The 18,268-nt window shown below is 42.4% G+C and overlaps 1 long non-coding RNA gene across 1 annotated transcript; it reads right to left on the bottom strand.

The window, feature by feature from the left end:
* Window positions 1–5,001: 5,001 nt before the first annotated feature.
* LOC127308170 (uncharacterized) lies at window positions 5,002–6,085 on the bottom strand. The gene is made up of 2 exons (XR_007856309.2): window positions 5,803–6,085; window positions 5,002–5,342 (listed from the first exon to the last, which is right to left on the bottom strand). It is a non-coding gene; the product is annotated as an uncharacterized lncRNA (long non-coding RNA).
* Between the last annotated feature and the right edge of the window lie 12,183 nt (window positions 6,086–18,268).

Raw genomic sequence — 18,268 nt, 5'->3', positions numbered from 1 at the left:
TCGGGGTGCCGGACACCGTATCAGGACGCGCCGGACAAAAATGATCTTTGAAGGACGCGGTTGGAACGTTTTTTGGTTCGACGCCCCAAATTGTTTTGGAGACGCTTTGGAGGACACGGCTCAAGATGGTCTTAGTTTCCTTTCAGCCCCTAGCATCTCAAGGTGCTGGCGCGGCGCCGCGCCGGTAGCTAGCTCCGCAGGGAAGCCGCCTTCGATCGCGGCCATTCTGGCATTCATCGTCTTCTCCGCCGGCCGTCACTTCCTTCTGTAGAGCGATGTAACGGCACGTACCTTGTCAAGCGACGCGCTCGTGCGTTCTCGATCAGAGTACTATTTCTTATGCTAAGCATCAGTCAGATGGTAGATGGAACGCCTCCATCGAAAGGGACGCTGTCGCGGTTCTCTTGTCGTACAAGGCTACGAACATGTACTCTAGTTCTGTTCGTTGTCATGGTTAGACGAGGAGATCGAGGGGAAAGCTTGGCGGCTTGCCATCTGGTGCATCTTGTACAGCCGCAAACCCCACATGTCACATCCATCGACTGTACATAGGCAAGGTTCACTCGGTTAACCATCATCAAGCATCACATATGCACGAGCGTAGCTGTGTAGATATGTAGTATATATTGTTCTTAACAAGGAAAAAAGGGTAGGAATATTGTAGATTAGGGCTTGTTTGATTCATAGGATAAGAAAAGTGGAGGAATAGAAAAAAAAGGATTGATATGACATGCCCCTTGAATCCTATGAAAAAAAAATCTATAGAAATTGGTACAACTAGTTGTTTGATGGTAGTATAGGAAAGACATATGAATTTTTTTATAGAGATTGAGTGCATAATATAGTTGTCGTAGATACATATAAATTTTACAAGAGGTCTAACCTCTGGTTTAAAAATCCTATTGGAATGTACTATGAGAAAGCAATCCATAGGAAATTTGGAGGGTGATGCTTCATCAGTACTAATTAGTGAAGAGCTAGCCGCCGCCTCCTCCTTTCCCGCCCCACTCCCAGCGGCGGCGGAGGATCCGCCCGCCCCGCCCCGAGCAGCCACCCCCGGACTGCCGCACCTCAGCTGCCGTTGCTGCCGACTTCGGCCTCGGCCCCGGCCCTGGCCTTGGCCCCGGCCACACCCGGACCCGGCAGCGGCGCCCCTTCCGTTGAACGATGAGGGGGGGGGGGGGGGGAGAGGGTTTCCGCGGCGGCGTTCCATGGGAGGTGATGAAGCGCCGGTGGAGGAAGCCGGGCGGCACAGCTACTTGGCCGGGGCCAAGTTGGAAAAGGCGACGCCTAGGAGACGCTTACTCACGCTTAAGCACTAGGCGATGGACAAACGCCTCGCCTAGGACATAAGCGGAAGTCTAGGCAGGGAAACCATGAAATTGTCTTCCCCATGATGAAATCATGCCATATTTCATTGTCGAGTGATACGTCTCAAACGTATCTATAATTTATTATGTTCCATGCTAGTTTTATGACAATACTCACATGTTTTATATACACTTTACATCATTTTGATGCATTTTCCGGTACAAACCTATTAACAAGATGCCGAAGCGCCAGTTCCTATTTTCTGCTGTTTTTGGTTTCAGAAATCTTACACAGGAAATATTCTCGAAATTGGACGAAACAAAAGCCCACGGCCTCCAGACCATAGGGGGCGCGTCCAAGAGGGGGGGCGCGGCGCCATATAGGGTGGGCCCCTCGGGCACCCCCTCGCGCCGCCCTTTCGCCTATATATTCCTTCCGTCGCGAAAACCCTAAAATATCAAGTCAGATCCCACGAAGAGTTCCGTAGCCGCCGCCATCGCGAAGACAAGTTTCGGGGGACAGAAGTCTCTGTTCCGGCACGCCGCCGGGACGGGGAATTGCCCCCGGAATCCATCTCCATCGACACCACCGCCATCTTCATCGCCGTTGCTGTCTCCCATGATGAGGAGGGAGTAGTTCCCCCCCGAGGCTGAGGGCTCTACCGGTAGCTATGTGGTTCATCTCTCTCTCCCATGGTGTGATCTTTATGTGATCATGAGCTTTGTATCACTATTAATCTATGTGCTACTCTAGTGATGTTATTAAAGTAGTCTATTCCTCCTCCATGATGTAAAGTGGACAGCGTGTGCATCATGTAGTACTTGGCGTAGGTTATGATTGTAATCTCTTGTAGATTATGAAGTTAACTATTACTATGATAGTATTGATGTGATCTATTCCCCCTTTCATAGCTATTGTTGACAGTGTGTATGCTATGTTAGTACTCGGTTTAAATTGCAACGGTCTATTATGCACTCTAGAGGTTACTTTAATATGAACTCCGGATTCACTCTCCACGGTGTGACGGTGACAGTGTGCGCATCGTGTGTGATTCCTTTATGACGTTGTGGAGCTTGTTTACTCCGGCTTGAGGGTGCTCTTGTAGCCCTACACAATGAATGGTGTTTGTTATCCAACAAGAGAGTGTTTGAGAGTAGCATTTATTTATTCAATTATGTGATCATTGTTGAGAGTGTCCACTAGTGAAAGTATGATCCCTAGGCCTTGTTTCTAAGCATTGAAACACTGTTTCCAACAAGTTCTGCTACATGTTCGCTTGCTGCCATTTTTATTTCAGATTACCATTACTACTTATAATCATCCATATTACTTGTATTTCACTATCTCTTCGCCGAACTAGTGCACCTATACATCTGACAAGTGTATTAGGTGTGTTGGGGACACAAGAGACTTCTTGTATCTTAATTGCAGAGTTGCTTGAGAGGGATATCTTTGACCTCTACCTCCCTGAGTTTGATAAACCTTAGGTGATTCACTTAAGGGAAACTTGCTGCTGTTCTACAAACCTCTGCTCTTGGAGGCCCAACACTGTCTACAGGAATAGAAGCGTGCGTAAACATCATCGAGACATATGGCCATACTCTAATGGTGGTTGATAGTAATTTACACATTAACATGATCTAGATTAATGTGTATTCACATATGATAACCTATTTACACACTTTATTGTACAAACTATATGCCCGCCTAGGCTGCGTCTAGGACGCTTAAGCACCGCCTAGGCACTAGGCGAATGCCAATCGCCTCGCTTAAGCCTAACACTTTTTCCAACCTTGTCAGGGCCTGATGCTCTCCGTCGGTAGTCATGGAGGATTCGGTGGAGTGGTGGCGGTCTCCGCCCCCGGTGACAGTTTGTTGGTGGTATGCATGATCCGCGCCGCCATCCTCTTCACCTGGTGATCCGGCAGGAGGGACTGGCGGCGTGGGGGCTGTTGGTATTGCTTTGTTTTTGGTGGCGGTCCTCAGGTTTCTCGCAAGCGAAGATGTAGATCTACCGGAGATCAGTTTTCCTTGATCTGGCTGGAGAGATGAGTTTCGAAAAGCTCCGCTGGCGATGGAACAATGCATATTTTGCCTGGAGTTTGCTGGATTGGGTGGTATTCGGTCGCGCGCACCCATGTTTTTATTCCTACCGTTTGGTTCAGAGGGAGCAGCACGAAGCTCTATTATGTGTTGACATTAGGTGACTTTTTTGGTCCATGGTGAAGTCAGAAGAAGGAATATCATGAAGGCCGGATTGGTGGACTGGCTAAAGGAGGTTCGAGTCTTCGTGATGCTGAGGGATTTGCTTGGCGTTTCGGGCTCTGCAGCAGTGGTATGCATGTGGGGGCGGCAGCACAGGTGAAGTTCAGAGTCTTACATCTCAGGGTGAAAATCCAAGGTCTGGCCTTAACTGGTTGTGCCTGGCAATGACCTTGTTGGAGGCATTGTTTTGAGAGTGGGGACTATATTCAGGGTGAAAACTTAAGACCTTTGGTCGGGCGACGACGACGCTGGTGTACTGTTCTCTTCTTGGAGGCGTCGCTTTTGGAGAGTCTGTATTTCAGGTGTTGTCACGGTGGTGGTTGTATTGCTGTTGCTAGGTCTGGTATGCTGTAGCGGAACTTCTATTTCTTAGTTTTCTTTACTTTTTTTGGCTTTGTGCATCCGTACTGCCACTAGGGTGGAGTGTTGTTGCAGAGGCTAGGTGTAATTGGTACCTTTTGATATTAATATATTCCCTTTATCTAAAAAAGAAAATTTAGAGGGTTCAATCCTTTGAATCAAACAAGCTCTATAGAAAAAATTCCTATGGGTAAAAATCTTATAAGATTCTTTTAGAAATCTTTTGAATCAAACAAGCCCTAAAGTGGTGCGCGCTGTGGCATATCATGTTAGAGATGGTCATTGCTTCGTAACTTTTGATCCATGGATTATGGGAGTATATGCGGGGTGTTTGATATCTACAACGTCGACACCGATTTCAAGCGTGCTACCCTTCAAAAATTGTAAGCTTTGTAATCGAGCGCAAGAGTCGGCCACGCACACCTACTTCTCAAGGGCCGCTTCACCATCCGCGTTTGGCCATCCTTAAAATGCATGGCTTGGACTCAATGATATTCAACCACAAGATTGCGTCGTCTTCCGGTTCATGTTCTGGCCCACACGCTTTGTCTCAGTTGTTCTTGCCGGGAAGCGGTATACATATGCTGTGAAATATGAGAAGCTAGGGCAGATGTGCTATGCCTGGGATTTGATAGGTCATGACCTTAAGGATTGTGGTAATGGTGTCCATGACGAAAGCAAGCTTAAATTTGGAGAATGGATATATGCAAACACGTTGGGTACAGTCAAACGTGAGGTAGCTCGTGTGGGGGTATTGGTGGAGGTCGTGGGGCTAACATGGAGTACTAGATGACCCCTTGCGCTATCGCGCAAATGGCAGAAATAGTACATGAGAGAAATGCCTAAATCAATGCAAACGAAAGTCTATCAATAATATAACTAATGAACAATAATATATAGGATGACCCGGTGCGCCCCGGCGCAAAGACCAAACCGAGCCTGAATTGAAGTCATGTCCTATCAGTAAGTGAATACATCGTGATAATCAGCAAGAAATAAAACGCAAATGAAGCCACAGTAAATAGACAATTGATAGTTCGGTTGAACACCAGGATGATCAGAAAATCACCAATAGCAATACATTGTCATACAACACAAACACAGATGATAGAATCACAAGGTCACACGATAGTAAATAGCCCATATTGCAATAGTATGTTTAGTTCTACTCTGATGGTGTTAAGCTAGATAGCTCATATATCTGGGAGCTATAAAATACATATAAATGAGGCAAAGGGGTTAAATAGAAATTTAGGATTTGGGCATTCTAACTCCAAACCGTCCAGATCTCCTGTAAGGTAGCCCCGTCCCCTGCTCTCTCGCCAACTGTAAGGCTGCTACCAAATTAGAGCAGAGCAGCGGGTCCATGGCCTATGGCTTTGCTCGGAGAAGATGGACCGCCAAAACTGCACAAAAAAAAGTAGAACTACACATTATTGGTTTTCAACATCTCTATATAGAGAAGCTTAGCCAAAGGATAACACAGTAATATTATTTCCTATATGTTAGTGTACATAATTCCAGAACTTGGCTTTTCAGTTTTCACATACACTCCATTTACATTTATTTGTTCAGGTTTATCTAATTTTCAACTGTACCCCTGCTCTAACCAATTTTAATCTTTTGAGACTTACTATTGATCAAATTCAAAATATCGTTGGCTCTTGTGATGTCAAATTTCCCATTAGAATGGAGGACCTTGCATAATCTCTTGGTGCTTTTCGATGTGTCAATCTACAACTTCCACCTATTAAAGTATTATGGGCCTGCTATATCAAAGTTTTCAACATAATTGAGTGGTTCGAACACAATGCTAAGTTCTAATCTCAATGAGCTTCAGCGGCCAGGGATCATGGAAACACTAACCTGATGCTTCTAAACATAGATTCAGTCTTCCTTTCTATTCCTGGAACCCAGCAGTCAGTAGCAGCCTTTGCTCTTGTTGTTTAAAAAGTAAAACAACATCTTCAGACTTTTTATTGGAAGTGTGTAACCCATTGAATCTACAGTTGTATAGGTAGAATATCCTAGCATGCTCCATTATTTTCCACAGGGAGGCAAATCTGAGATAGATGGATCCAGCTTTGATATTCTCAGGTAAAGGTGGACTTTATTTTCTTATCTGTCCTCGTCCTAATGAGGATATATATGCATGACTAGCAACAACCGGTGTGATCTGTACACATCAAAAATACAACCTCCATTCACCAAAACATCTTATATTAGGTAACAAAGTGTGAGTTATTCTCATAAATATTTTGAATTCTGATAAATGATGTGGTCTCACAGAGTGGCACAAGCATCATTTTGAAGGTAATCATTTGTTTTCTCTGAAAACTAAAATAAATCTGGAAGGTTGAGGAGTTAAATCGTCTGACATATCCCTATGACATTTCTTCCAAAAATCTGGAAGGTTGAGGAGTTAATATTAGTGGACCAAAATATGACAGTCTTTTTGCAAACGCCTAAGTAAATAATATCTCTCTGTGTAAACAAGGAAAACACATTTTCGTGAAGACAAACAAGCTGGACTGGTGGTTTACATATAATACTATTATTTCTTAAGTTATACTTCTTGTAAGCGCAGAACCAAATCAAATAACAGCCAACACTATAACAGTAAAAAGACAACTCTTTTTTGCATATAATAGTAAAATATATCCATGGCTTTGCAGCATCTTTGGAGTGAAGTGCTGAATAGCTGTGATATCCATGGCGTCCAGAATTAAACCACACCCAAACTTTATCCACAAACATAGAAATAAAATGCAGGATAAAGGAAGTTGATCAATGAAGGAAGCTGGCGAACTACTTGGCAGAGTGCCTCTTGTACCTTGTCCTCTCCTTGGAGTTGAAGTCAACACCGTAGAGGTCGTAGCCCATTTGTATCCGAACAGGTACCTGATCATGTCAAGCAACGACCGCATGAAGTAGACCTGTACGTTTGACCCGCTCCTGATCACCCAGAAATAGAGAGGATAATGGTGAGTAAACTGTTGTATCGATTTGTTTTAGATGTCATCTTGCCCCTGTACTGAGATGAATGGATAGAGTACGTACCTTCTAGAATTGAGGGTCACCGCGATGTAGTCCTGCAGGTATTGCAACTTTAACTCAGCGTAAGTGTTTGGCATGCTGGCAGCTCCCGATAGCATGAACAACTAAGGCTGAGAAACACCGAGATGAGTGATGAAATGTTGCTGATCTCTTAGACTAAAGAGCTATTACCTGAATTTATTATGTCCAAAAAGGTATGAATTCATTGATGGAATTATCTTCCAATAGCTCAAGTGCACACCTCAAATCGCCAAGAGGTCGTGATGATAATGCTGAACATGGAAAGGGAGAGAGGTTGTATCATTGGAAAAATAACGTCGGGACAAAGAACTTTGTATAGGTAAATTTAAAGCCATATCTTATGGAGGTATCTCATGCTATAAAGACACAATACCCCCAACAATATTTGGATAGGAATGCAGCCTCACAATTGATGCCCAAAACATCCGTACATATACTAATTATGGCAATTTGTATTTATATTAAAATACTCAAATTATGATAGCTTCTGAACATATGAACAAAAACTTAAACCTAAAGACAAGCACTTCAGCAGTTGTGTTTCAAAACAGCAGCGCAACCACATGTAGCTTCCACGAAGATCTTACACTACTGAACATGCCAACAACCATTTTCTTCTTCACACAATGTAAATAGATTCAGACCTTGAAGAATAGAATATGCCAATATAACTCTGGATCCAATGAATGCAAATCATTCAAGAAGTTAGACCTGATTGGCTGTGAAAATCATATATTAATGTTAACTCCTTGAAGTAAAACAGTAAAAGCATGATGGAAGTATAATGCGAGCTAATAATTAATAAAGATGCAGAGCTTATGCATAAGGCTCTCTCTGCATTTCATCTGACAAGCACTGATCATAACAAAACAAAAGTAGTTGCATAGAAAACAGAATGATTTTAACCAAAGTTCTCCTCTAGCTTGTTACTATTATTTCTTTAATAATAGTAACAAGCTAGAGGACGCTTAAGCACCGCCTAGGCACTAGGAGAATGCCAATCGCCTCGCTTAAGCCTAACGCTTTTTCCAACCTTGTTGGGGCGTGATGCTCTCCGTCGGTAGTCATGGAGGATTCGGTGGAGCGTTGGCGGTCTCCGACCCCGTTGACAGTTTGTTGGTGGTATGCATGATCCGCGCCGCCATCCTCTTCCCTGGTGATCCGGCAGGAGGGACTGGCAGCGTGGGGGCTGCTGGTCTTGCTTTGTTTTTGGTGGCGGTCCTCAGGTTTCTCGCAAGCGAAGATGAAGATCTACCGGAGATCAGTTTTCCTTGATCTGGCTGGAGAGATGAGTTCCGGAAAGCTCCGCTGACGATGGAACAATGCATATTTTGCCTGGAGTTTGCTGGATTGGGTGGTATTCGGTCGCGCGCACCCATGTTTTTATTCCGACTGTTTGGTTCAGAGGGAGCGGCACGAAGCTCTATTCTGTGTTGACATTAGGTGACTTTTTTGGTCCATGGTGAAGTCAGAAGAAGGAATATCATGAAGGCCGGATTGGTGGACTGGCTAAAGGAGGTTCGAGTCTTCGTGATGCTGAGGGATTTGCTTGGCGTTTCGGGCTCTGCAGCAGTGGTATGCATGTGGGGGCGGCAGCACAGGTGAAGTTCAGAGTCTTACATCTCAGGGTGAAAATCCAAGGTCTGGCCTTAACTGGTTGTGCGTGGCAATGACCTTGTTGGAGGCATTGTTTTGAGAGTGGGGACTATATTCAGGGTGAAAACTTAAGACCTTTGGTCGGGCGATGACGACGCTGGTGTACTGTTCTCTTCTTGGAGGCGTCGCTTTTGGAGAGTCTGTATTTTAGGTGTTGTCACGCTGGTGGTTGTATTGCTGTTGCTAGGTCTGGTATGCTGTAGCGGAACTTTTATTTCTTAGTTTTCTTTACTTTTTTTTGGTTTTGTGCATCCGTACTGCCACTAGGGTGGAGTGTTGTTGCAGAGGCTAGGTGTAATTGGTATATTTTGATATTAATATATTCCTTTTATCTAAAAAAGAAAATTTAGAGGGTTCAATCCTTTGAATCAAACAAGCTCTATAGAAAAAATTCCTATGGGTAAAAATCTTATAAGATTCTTTTAGAAATCTTTTGAATCAAACAAGCCCTAAAGTGGTGCGCGCTGTGGCATATCATGTTAGAGATGGTCATTGCTTCATAACTTTTGATCCATGGATTATGGGAGTATATGCGGGGCATTTGGTATCTGCAACGTCGACACCGATTTCAAGCGTGCTACCCTTCAAAAATTGTAAACTTTGTAATCGAGCGCAAGAGTCGGCCACACACACCTACTTCTCAAGGGCCGCTTCACCATCCGCGTTTGGCCATCCTTAAAATGCATGGCTTGGACTCAATGATATTCAACCACAAGATTGCGTCGTCTTCCGGTTCATGTTCTGGCCCATACGCTTTGTCTCAGTTGTTCTTGCCGGGAAGCGGTATACATATGCTGTGAAATATGAGAAGCTAGGGCAGATGTGCTATGCCTGGGATTTGATAGGTCATGACCTTAAGGAGTGTGGTAATGGTGTCCATGACGAAAGCAAGCTTAAATTTGGAGAATGGATATATGCAAACACGTTGGGTACAGTCAAACGTGAGGTAGCTCGTGTGGGGGTATTGGTGGAGGTCGTGGGGCTAACATGGAGTACTAGATGACCCATTGCACTATCGCGCAAATGGCAGAAATAGTACATGAGAGAAATGCCTAAATCAATGCAAACGAAAGTCTATCAATAATATAAATAATGAACAATAATATATAGGATGACCCGGTGCGCCCCGGCGCAAAGACCAAACCCGAGCCTGAATTGAAGCCAGGTCCTATCAGTAAGTGAATACATCGTGATAATCAGCAAGAAATAAAACGCAAATGAAGCCACAATAAATAGACAATTGATAGTTCGGTTGCACACCAGGATGATCAGAAAATCACCAATAGCAATACATTGTCATACAACACAAACACAGATGATAGAATCACAAGGTCACACGATAGTAAATAGCCCATATTGCAATAGTATGTTTAGTTCTACTCTGATGGTGTTAAGCTAGATAGCTCATATATCTGGGAGCTATAAAATACATATAAATGAGGCAAAGGGGTTAAATAGAAATTTAGGATTTGGGCATTCTAACTCCAAACCGTCCAGATCTCCCGTAAGGTAGCCCCGTCCCCTTCTCTCTCGCCAACTGTAAGGCTGCTACCAAATTAGAGCAGAGCAGTGGGTCCATGGCCTATGGCTTTGCTCGGAGAAGATGGACCGCCAAAACTGCACAAAAAAAAGTAGAACTACACATTATTGGTTTTCAACATCTCTATATAGAGAAGCTTAGCCAAAGGATAACACAGTAATATTATTTCCTATATGTTAGTGTACATAATTCCAGAACTTGGCTTTTCAGTTTTCACATACACTCCATTTACATTTATTTGTTCAGGTTTATCTAATTTTCAACTGTACCCCTGCTCTAACCAATTTTAATCTTTTGAGACTTACTATTGATCAAATTCAAAATATCGTTGGCTCTTGTGATGTCAAATTTCCCATTAGAATGGAGGACCTTTCATAATCTCATGGTGCTTTCCGATGTGTCAATCTACAACTTCCACCTATTAAAGTATTATGGGCCTGCTATATCAAAGTTTTCAACATAATTGAGTGGTTCGAACACAATGCTAAGTTCTAATCTCAATGAGCTTCAGCGGCCAGGGATCATGGAAATACTAACCTTAGTTGGAGATATGCCCAAGAGGCAATAATAAAAGTGGTTATTATATATCTTTATGTTTATGATAAATGTTTATATACCATGCTATAATTGTATTAACCGAAACATTGATACATGTGTGTTATGTAAACTACAATGAGTCCCTAGTAAGCCTCTTAACTAGCTTGTTGATTAATAGATGATTAGTTTCATAATCATGAACATTGGATGTTATTAATAACAAGGTTATATCATTGTATGAATGATGTAATGGACACACCCAATTAAGCGTAGCATAAGATCACGTCATTAAGTTATTTGCTATAAGCTTTCGATACATAGTTACCTAGTCCTTATGACCATGAGATCATGTAAATCACTTATACCAGAAAGGTACTTTGATTACATCAAATGCCATTGCGTAAATGGGTGGTTATAAAGGTGGGATTAAGTATCCAGAAAGTATTGTAGGGATTCGTAGCATAGAAAACAAAAAAAATTCCTACCGCGAGAACGCAATCCAAGCCAAGATGCAATCTAGAAGACGGGAGCAACGAGGGGATGATCAAGACTCACCCTTGAAGATTTCCAAAGCCTACAAGAGTAGGCTCTTGTTGCTGCGGTAGACGATCACTTGCCGCTTGCAAAAGCGCGTAGAAGATCTTGATCACGGTGCCACAATCGGGCAGCACCTCCGTACTCGGTCACACGTTCGGTGTTGATGAAGACGACGTCCTTCTCCCCGTTCCAGCGGGCAGCAAAAGTAGTAGATCCTCCTCGGAATCCCGGCAGCATGACGGCGTGGTGGCGGTGGTGGTGGAGATCTCCGATAGAGCTTCGCCTAAGCTATGTGGGAGGGAGAGGTAGGAGGGAACCGCTAGGGTTTGGGAGAGGGGGCGCCGGCTAGGGCAGCCTTGAGGGGGTGCGGCCATGGTGGTCTTGGTGTGGCCGGCCAGCCCCTCCCCTCCCCTCTTTATATAGGTGGAAGCCCCAAGGATTAGGTCAAAAGTCTCCGAATAAGACCCCAACATAAAACCTTCCATATGACCAAACCTAGGGGGAGTGGGACTCCCCCCTTTCCTTTGGTGGGGTGGCCGGCCACCATGGGGAGGAGTCCACTTGGGACTCCTCCTCCTTTAGGCTGGCCGGCCAAGGTGGGTGGAGTCTCTCTGGGACTCCACCTTCCATGCTTATTTCTTCCGGACTTTTCTAGAACCTTCCAGAGAAAATACCGGATCATTTTCAAATCTAGAAAATGACTTCCTATATATGAATCTTATTCTCCGGACCATTCCGGACCTCCTCGTGATGTCCTGGATCCCATCCGAGACTCCGAACAAAACTTCGAAATCCATTCCATATTTCCATATCTACTTAAACGACATCAAACCTTAAGTGTGTCACCCTACGGTTCGCGAACTATGTAGACATGGTTGAGACTTCTCTCCGACCAATAACCAATAGCGGGATCTGGAGATCCATAATGGCTCCCACATATTCAACGATGACTTAGTGATCGAATGAACCATTCACATATGATACCGATTCCCTTTGTCACGCGATATTTTACTTGTCTGAGGTTTGATCATCGGTATCTCTATACCTTGTTCAACCTCGTCTCCTGACAAGTACTCTTTACTCGTACCGTGGTATGTGGTCTCTTATGAACCATTCATATGCTTGCAATCTATTTAGACGACATTCCACCGAGAGGGCCCAGAGTATATCTATCCGTCATCGGGATGGACAAATCCCACTGTTGATCCATATGCCTCAACTCATACTTTTCGGATACTTAATCCCACCTTTATAACCACCCATTTACGCAGTGGCGTTTGATGTAATCAAAGTACCTTTCCGGTATAAGTGATTTACATGATCTCATGGTCGAAAGGACTAGGTAACTATGTATCGAAAGCTTATAGCAAATAACTTAATGACATGATCTTATGCTACGCTTAATTGGGTGTGTCCATTACATCATTCATATAATGATATAACCTTGTTATTAATAACATCCAATGTTCATGATTATGAAACTAATCATCTATTAATCAACAAGCTAGTTAAGAGGCTTACTAGGGACTCCTTGTTGTTCACATAACACACATGTATCAATGTTTCGGTTAATACAATTATAGCATGGTATGTAAACATTATCATAAACACAAAGATATATTATAATAACCATTTTATTATTGCCTCTTAGGCATATCTCCAACAGTCTCCCACTTGCACTAGAGTCAATAATCTAGTTTACATATGTAAAGATATAACACCTTGGCCTTCCGGTGCTTTATCATGTTTTTCTCACGGGAGAAGTTTTAGTCAACGGATCTGATATGCTCAGAAACGTATGTATTTTGCAATTCATTTGCGTCTCAACGCATCACTCATTTTCCAAATGAGTCGGCATTAAATATGTTTGGTCTTCTGGTGGAACCTTAATTCCGCGGTCTGAAATATGTCACTAATATTGTCATATACAATATAGCTTTAAAGTTCTGACACTATCGGAACTACACCAAGTTCTCAAAGAACTTCTTGACTCAACATCCTCAGTCATTGTCAAAACAATGTCATGTTTTGCCTATGTTTGTAGAATCCGTCACAATATTTAGAACTCTTCTAAATCTAGCATTGATGCGTGCAATTAACACACGTCCGTTGGGAACCCCAAGAGGAAGGTGTGATGCAGACAGTAGCAAGTTTTCCCTCAGAAAGAAACCAAGGTTTATCGAACCAGGAGGAGCCAAGAAGCACGTTGAAGGTTGTTGGTGGCGGGATGTAGTGCGGCGCAACACCAGGGATTCTGGCGCCAACGTGGAACCTGCACAACACAACCAAAGTACTTTGCCCCAACGAAACAGTGAGGTTGTCAATCTCACCGGCTTGCTGTAACAAAGGATTAGATGTATAGTGTGGATGATGATTGTTTGCAGAAAACAGTAAAGAACAAGTATTGCAGTAGATTGTATGCGATGTAAAGAATAGGACCGGGGTCCACAGTTCACTAGAGGTGTCTCTCCCATAAGATAAATAGCATGTTGGGTGAACAAATTACAGTCGGGCAATTGACAAATAGAGAGGGCATGACAATGCACATACATGATATGATAAATATAGTGAGATTTAATTGGGCATTACAACAAAGTACATAGACCGCTATCCAGCATGCATCTATGTCTAAAAAGTCCACCTTCAGGTTATCATCCGAACCCCTTCCAGTATTAAGTTGCAAACAACAGACAATTGCATTAAGTATGGTGCGTAATGTAATTAATAACTACATCCTCGGACATAGCATTAATGTTTTATCCCTAGTGGCAACAGCACATCCACAACCTTAGAACTTTCTGTCACTGTCCCAGAATTAATGGAGGCATGAACCCACTATCGAGCATAAATACTCCCTCTTGGAGTTAAGAGCAAAAACTTGGCCAGAGCCTCTACTAATAACGGAGAGCATGCAAGATCATAAACGACACATAGGTAATAGATTGATAATCACCATAACATAGTATTCTCTATCCATCGGATCCCGACAAACACAACATATAGAATTACAGATAGATGATCTTGATCATGTTAGGCAGCTCACAAGATCCAACAATGAAGCACATAAGGAGAAGACGACCATCTAGCTACTGCTATGGAGCCATAGTCCAGGGGTGAACTACTCACTCATCACTCCGGAGGCGATCATGGCGATGAAGAGTCCTCCGGGAGATGATTCCCCTCTCCGGCAGGGTGCCGGAGGCGATCTCCTGAATCCCCCGAGATGGGATTGGCGGCGGCGGCGTCTCTGGAAGGTTTTCCTTATCGTGGCTCTCGGTACTGGGGGTTTCGCGACGGAGGCTTTAAGTAGGCGAAAGGTTAGGTCAGGGGGCGTCACGAGGTGGCGACACAACAGGGCCGCGCGGCCAGCACCTGGGCCGCGCCGCCCTAGCGTGTCGTCGCCTCGTGGCCCCACTTCGTTTCCTCTTAGGTCTTGTGGAAGCTTCGTGCAAAAATAGGACACTGGGCGTTGATTTCGTCCAATTCCGAGAATATTTCCTTACTAGGATTTCTGAAACCAAAAACAGCAGAAAACAGCAACTGGCTCTTCGGCATCTTGTTAATAGGTTAGTGCCGGAAAATGCATAAATACGACATATAATGTGTATAAAACATGTAGATATCATCAATAATGTAACATGGAACATAAGAAATTATCGATACGTCGGAGACGTATCAGCATCCCCAAGCTTAGTTCCTGCTCGTCCCGAGCAGGTAAACGATAACAAAGATAATTTCTGGAGTGACACGCCATCATAACCTTGATCATACTATTGTAAGCATATGTAATGAATGCAGCGATCAAAAACAATGGTAATGACATGAGTAAACAAATGAATCATAAAGCAAAGACTTTTCATGAATAGTACTTCAAGACAAGCATCAATAAGTCTTGCATAAGAGATAACTCATAAAGCAATAAATCAAAGTAAAGGTATTGAAGCAACACAAAGGAAGATTAAGTTTCAGCGGTTGCTTTCAACTTATAACATGTATATCTCATGGATATTTGTCAACATAGAGTAATATAACAAATGCAATATGCAAGTATGTAGGAATCAATGCACAGTTCACACAAGTGTTTGCTTCTTGAGGTGGAGAGAGATAGGTGAACTGACTCAACATAAAAGTAAAAGAAAGGTCCTTCAAAGAGGAAAGCATCGATTGCTATATTTGTGCTAGAGCTTTTATTTTGAAAACATGAAACAATTTTGTCAACGGTAGTAATAAAGCATATGTATCATGTAAATTATATCTTACAAGTTGCAAGCCTCATGCATAGTGTACTAATAGTGCTCGCACCTTGTCCTAATTAGCTTGGGTTAACACTGATCATCATTGCATAACATATGTTTCAACCAAGTGTCACAAAGGGGTACCTCTATGCCGCCTGTACAAGGGTCTAAGGAGAAAGTTCGCATTGGATTTCTCGCTTTTGATCATTCTTCAACTTAGACACCCATACCGGGACAACATAGACAACAGATAATGGACTCCTCTTTTAATGCTTAAGCATTCAACAACAGTTAATATTCTCATCAGAGATTGAGGTTTTATGTCCAAACTGAAACTTCCACCATGATTCATGGCTTTAGTTAGCGGCCCAATGTTCTTCTCTAACAGTATGCATGCTCAAACCATTTGGTTGTGAAAACCGCCCTTACTTCAGACAAGACGAACATGCATAGCAACTCACATGATATTCAACAAATAGTTGATGGCGTCCCCAGGAACATGGTTATCGCACAACAAACAACTTAATAAGAGATAAAGTGCATAAGTACATATTCAATACCATAATAGTTTTTAAGGCTATTTTGTCCCATGAGCTATATATTGCAAAGGCGAATGATGGAATTTAAAGGTAGCACTCAAGCAATTTACTTTGGAATGGCGGAGAAATACCATGTAGTAGGTAGGTATGGTGGACACAAATGGCATAGTGGTTGGCTCAAGGATTTTGGATGCATGAGAAGTATTCCCTCTCGATACAAGGTTTAGGCTAGCAAGGTTTATTTGAAACAAACACAAGGATGAACCGGTGCAGCAAAACTCACATAAAAGATATATTGTAAACATTATAAGATTCTACACCGTCTTCCTTGTTGTTCAAAACTCAATACTAGAAATTATCTAGACTTTAGAGAGACCAAATATGCAAACCAAATTTTAGCAAGCTCTATGTATTTCTTCATTAATGGGTGCAAAGTATATGATGCAAGAGCTTAAACATGAGCACAACAATTGCCAAGTATCAAATTATTCAAGACATTTTAGAATTACTACATGTAGCATTTCCCGATTCCAACCATATAACAATTTAACGAAGAAGATTCAATCTTCGCCATGAATACTATGAGTAAAGCCTAAGGACATATTTGTCCATATGGAACAGCGGAGCGTGTCTCTCTCCCACACAATGAATGCTAGGATCCATTTTATTCAAACAAAAACAAAAACAAAAACAAACAGACGCTCCAAGCAAAGTACATAAGATGTGACTGAATAAAAATATAGTTTCAGGGGAGGAACCTGATGATGTTGTCGATGAAGAAGGGGATGCCTTGGGCATCCCCAAGCTTAGACGCTTGAGTATTCTTAAAATATGCAGGGGTGAACCATCGGGGCATCCCAAGCTTAGAGCTTTCACTCCTCTTGATCATAGTATATCATACTCCTCTCTTGACCCTTGAAAACTTCCTTCACACCAAACTTCAAGCAAACTCATTAGAGGGTTAGTGCACAATAAAAAATTCACATGTTCAGAGGTGACACAATCATTCTTAACACTTCTGGACATTGCACAAAGCTACTGGACATTAATGGATCAAAGAAATTCATCCAACATAGCAAAAGAGGCAATGCGAAATAAAAGGCAGAATCTGTCAAAAACAGAACAGTCCGTAAAGACGAACCTGGAAGGGGCACTTAACTTGCTCAAACGGAAAAACTGAAAACTAATGAAAGTTGCGTACATATCTGAAGATCACGCACGTAAATTTGCAGATTTATTTGATTTTTTTACAGAGACTTCTGCGCGAATTCGTGACAGACAGCAATGCTGTTTCTGTGCAGCAATCCAAATCTAGCATCAACTTTACCATAGAGACTTTACTTGGCACAAAAACATGATAAGGAGAGGTTGCTACAGTAGTAAACAGCTTCCAAGACTCAAATATAAAACAAAGTACTATAGTAAAAACATGGGTTGTCTCCCATAAGCGCTTTTCTTTAACGCCTTTCAGCTAGGCGCAGAAAGTGTGAATCAAGTATTATCAAGAGATGAAGCATCGACATTACCTTGGGTGTCGGGAGTTGCCTCAACAATGCATGTTATCTTATCTATGTAAGTTTCAGAGGCTCCCTTTTCATTATTCTTAGGCTTAATATTCTCATCAAACAAATTTTCAGGAACAATCCAATCATAATTCTTTTCTAGTGCCTCGAACATTCCTGCGAGCTTGCAAGGTATTGATGTCTTAATATCCCCTACATCATTAACATTATTAGTGTAATTTATTCTATCAATGTCCATTTTTTCAAGGGTACTAGCAAAGTTGGTGTAAGAACCAAGCATCTTATATTTAATAAAGACTTTTCTAGCCTCTCTTGCTACACCACCAAATTCTTTAAGAAGGGTTTCTAAGACAAAATCTTTCTTCTCCCCTTCCTCCATATCACCGAGTGTGAGAAACATGTGTTGGATTATAGGATTGAGATTAACAAATTTAGTTTCCAACATGTGTACTAAAGAAGCAACAACAATTTCATAAGTAGGAGCAAGTTCGGCCAAGTGTCTATCTTCAAAATCTTCAGCGGTACTAACATGAGTGAAAAAATCTTCTATATTATCTCTTCCAATTATAGACCCTCGGCCTACCGGTATGTCTTTTAGAGTGTAGTTAGGAGGAAACATGATGAAATAAACAAAAGGTAAATAAAGTAAATGCAAGTAACTAATTTTTGTGTGTTTTTGATATAGAG

The sequence above is a fragment of the Lolium perenne genome, chromosome 6 (assembly GCF_019359855.2).
Source record: "Lolium perenne isolate Kyuss_39 chromosome 6, Kyuss_2.0, whole genome shotgun sequence".
Classification (NCBI taxonomy): domain Eukaryota; kingdom Viridiplantae; phylum Streptophyta; class Magnoliopsida; order Poales; family Poaceae; genus Lolium; species Lolium perenne.
This window is presented reverse-complemented; position numbering and strand designations above follow the sequence as displayed.